Below are 4,089 nucleotides of genomic sequence, written 5' to 3'. Positions count from 1 at the left end.
TCTGCTGTCTTTAGAAAACTAGTGAGGAAGGCTCTTGCATAAGTAAAATTTTCACTGCCTGGATTACTACTTGGAGTGAGAGAAGTCAGCCGAGCTTATGTGATACGGAAGACTGCCGTTGTTTGTTTGTTTGTTTGTTTGTTTTTCCCTTCTATGAATAAATCTTAGCTCTCTTGAGACACCAAGGTAAACTTGATTAAAGTTCTCTTTCAAATGATCCCCATGTGGTAGCTTCCTTGCCTGTAATTCAAACTCAAATGCAGCTTCTTGTCAAGTGGTTGCCAGGAGATAGCAGGAGCACCAACTCCCCATCTCCTCTGCCATGGCAACAGTTATTTCCCTGTCCACCTTCTTTCTGAGAGTCTAGATTTCTGAGCATAGTAGGCTACCCTTGATTATTAATCTTGCAGAGATGAAGAAATATTCTGTGTACAGGGACCTTCCCAGAGGGTGGCAGTCTTTGGCTGTCTTTTGCTTCATGACCTATAGCTACCTTCGTTCTTTCTTTGCCTCTCAAGCCTTCATGGACACTCCTGGAAGCAGAAAAAAAAAAACTTTGAACCCTTGAAAGTACAATAGCTCACTAAAATGGTGACTTTCCCAAATGGTGGAGACCAGCTGGTTATAGTATTTTCCTAACTGAAGAGCATAAAGTGTGAAGTAAATTCAGAGCCTCAGGTTCTCCATATTTTAAAAAGGGATGCACTGTAGGCTACCCTGAGAATTCAATAAGTGTATATAAAGCTCTTAAATGCCTGGCACATAACAGTTGCTCAGTCATTGTTAGCTGCTATCATCTTTGCAGATAAGATTTATCCCATTGGAAGAGTTATTCATATTCTTGAGATGCCAGTGAAGAAACTCTGGCGTGTTTTTTTTTTTTCTTTTTTAGGTCACACCCGGCAATACACAGGGGTTACTCCTGGCTCTGCACTCAGGAATTACCCCTGGCGGTGCTCAGGGGACCATATGGGATGCTGGGAATCAAACCCCGGTCAGCCGCGTGCAAGCGGCATGCAAGGCCCTACCTGCTGTGCTATGCTAAGCCCCAAGAGTTATTCATATTCTTTACTAGGAACTTAAATTTATCAAAAAATAAATATATTTTGTTAGACTGCTTCAAGTCAGCCTTAGTTCAAAAGGCACCAGGTTGGATCCAAGTTAAACTATCATCAGGTAGATCTGGCTCCATTGTACTTAACAAAAATTATCAAGACTGACCCTCAGTCCCGTTCCTTGCAACTGTTTATCCCAGTTGGCCTTATCTCCAATGGCCACTCCCTCAAATGCCAGTGGAAGGAGGGCTTCTCTTTCCCAGAATGTCCCACCAGCATTTCAGGATGTTTCCCTTGGGATTAGCTGACAACATATGCCCATCTCTGAGCTAGTCCCTGTGACTGAAGGAAGGGGGCTCAAAGCCAAATGTGAAATCTATAGCAACCCAAGTTACCTATAGCTTCAGTCTAAACTGTCGGAATACATGAAAGTCAGATATATAGTTGTAAGCCAATACAATTCAACGGCGGGTTGTTCCAACAAAACAACTTCTACTCTATGTCACCCCCAAATTACCAGCACTTCAATATTGTGCTATCACAGATCACATGCAGAGTGAGCTGAAAAATTATTCTGAAGTGACACACTTTGGCCAGTAAGCAGCATTTTATTATACCAAAAACCAAGATTCATTTGCAAAAAAGGCAAATCAACTTCAATTGACCAAAGGCCCAAAAAACAACAACAAAAAAACAAACCTGAACTGAAATGGCTCAAATTTCACCAGAAATCAATCTCTCTCCCTCTCTCCTCTCTCTCTCTCTCTCTCTCTCTCTCTCTCTCTCTCTCTCTCTCTCTCTCTCTCTCTCTCCTGTTTTGCTCTTGCTCCTGCCCTCTCTCACTATCTCCTATTTCTCTAATAGGTTCTTCTCAAGTGGCAGCAAAATGACCATGAATGTCTCCAATTTTATATCCTATCAAATAGACTTCTCTATAGCAACAGGCAAAGATCTGAGTCTGAGTCTGGTTGGTCAGATTTGGGTCTCACGTTTATATCTTGCTCAATATTGGTCATTACCCACACTGAACCTAGTGTAGATGGTAGCCCCCACTAAAAGTATGTGAACTGGGACCAGATGTTGTTAGAAATCCTAGGAAGGGAAATACATATGTCTGTCACACCAAAGCTTCAGCTAAATGGCTCAAAGCTAGGATGTACAGACATAGGCTAGACTCAAGTCATTGGGGCTTCTACAGTTGTAAGAGAGTCTAAAAATTTTTGAAAGGTTGACATCATGAACAACTTTGTAAACCACGGTATTTAAATAAAATACAAGGAGAGAAAAAAGTATTCTGCATATGTAGACTTTACCTATTTTATATAAACTCCTCGCAGAGAATTTTTTTAAATTAATGACAAGTCTCACAATGGAGACGATACTGGGCCCACTCGAGCAAATTGATGAATAACGGGAGGATAGTGACAGTGACAGTAAATGACAGGTAAGATCCAAGTATAAAATAAATTTTAATACAATGTATTTTAGATTCCAGAGTTGAAAACTTACTTATGTAAATGAGAATAGGTATTTTATTATATTGAATTTAATGCTTTTAATTTCCTTATTTACATAGGCAAAAATCATATAGCAATCACAAACTGGTTTTCACTGATTTATTTTCTGAGCATTCTATTTGCCATTTCTTTAAGTTTTGTTGGAGTAAGCAATATAAAGTGAATTTGTTATGTGACTCAGGGAGCAGGTTGGGGGTGGGAGGAAAACTGGGAACATTGTTGGAGAGAAGGTCACACTGGTGGTGTAGGAACACTAAATGACTGAAACCACTGCATTATGAACAACTTTGTAAATCACAGTGTTTCAATAAAAATTTTAAAAAATAAATACATTAAAAGAATAATAAATAAATTAAAATAAGAGAGATTAAACTTCCCAGTTCAGTCACTGTGTAAACCCAGACTCTCAAGTCACTTTTCTTCTCTGACTAGTGTAGATGAAATCGGGTGCAACCAGATCTCTCTGAGGGAGGATATGAGGAAAGAAGGGAGGGAGAGAGAGAGAGGGAAGGAGGAAGGGATCAAGAGAGGAAGGAAGGGAGGGAGAAAGGAAGGAGGGAGGGAGGGAAGGACAGAGGGAGGAAAGGAAGGAGAAAGGACGAAGGAAGGAAGGAAGGAAGGAAGGAAGGAAGGAAGGAAGGGAGGGAGGGAGGGAGGGAGGGAGGGAGGGAGGGAGGGAGGGAGGGAGGAAGGAAGGAAGGAAGGAAGGAAGGAAAGGCTGATATTCTTATTCAACAAATATTTTTAAATCTTCAAAGTTTGACTAGGGCAGGGTTGGGGGACATAAAACAAAATTAACCACCAGTGCAGAAATGAGACATCAAAGTTCTTTTTCACTTTATTCAGAGGATGCTAAACATCAGAATCCTCAGGCAACCACTAAATCACCCCCTCCAGAGACAGCATCAAAGCTGTTTATGAGCAAACATTAATGAGACATTAGTAAGATCTATTTTTTTAATCACATGCTGATCTTAGCAAAGTAACCAGACATTTGTAGCAAAGAATCTGTTGTAGTGTTGTTGGTGTTTAGTTGTGAAAACAAACTCACAGAAAAAAAATGAAGAAGACCTTACTGAATACAAATGGAGTCACAGAAAGTCAACACTGATTACATTTTAGTCATGAAGATGAAAGACCAGTAAGTTTTGCTACAATTTTAAACAGATATTTACTTCAATATTTCAACAAATACTGGGGGAGAAAAGTGATGAGATAGTGCTTGTGAATAGAACTATATTAATCTGGACGCTGACTTTGGTTTTGCCAGATGTGGAATTTTTGGATCTTGGCTAGTGCATTGACCTTCAACAATGCCAAGTCAAAACTGAAAAAGATTAAGTTTTTTATGGGCTTTAAGTTTATTATTACGCCGGTATTCACAATGGGCAGAATATCTAGTTTCAAAATGTCCAGATAAATGTTTAAATACCTTGATACCCAGTTTGACATATTAAATATCAATTAAATTTCACTTACTCATTCAAGTAAATAACCAATGATCTCACTGCTTCCTG

This window comes from Sorex fumeus, unplaced genomic scaffold, assembly GCF_029834395.1.
Source record: "Sorex fumeus unplaced genomic scaffold, SorFum_2.1 ptg000035l, whole genome shotgun sequence".
Lineage (NCBI taxonomy): Eukaryota > Metazoa > Chordata > Mammalia > Eulipotyphla > Soricidae > Sorex > Sorex fumeus.
This window is presented reverse-complemented; position numbering follows the sequence as displayed.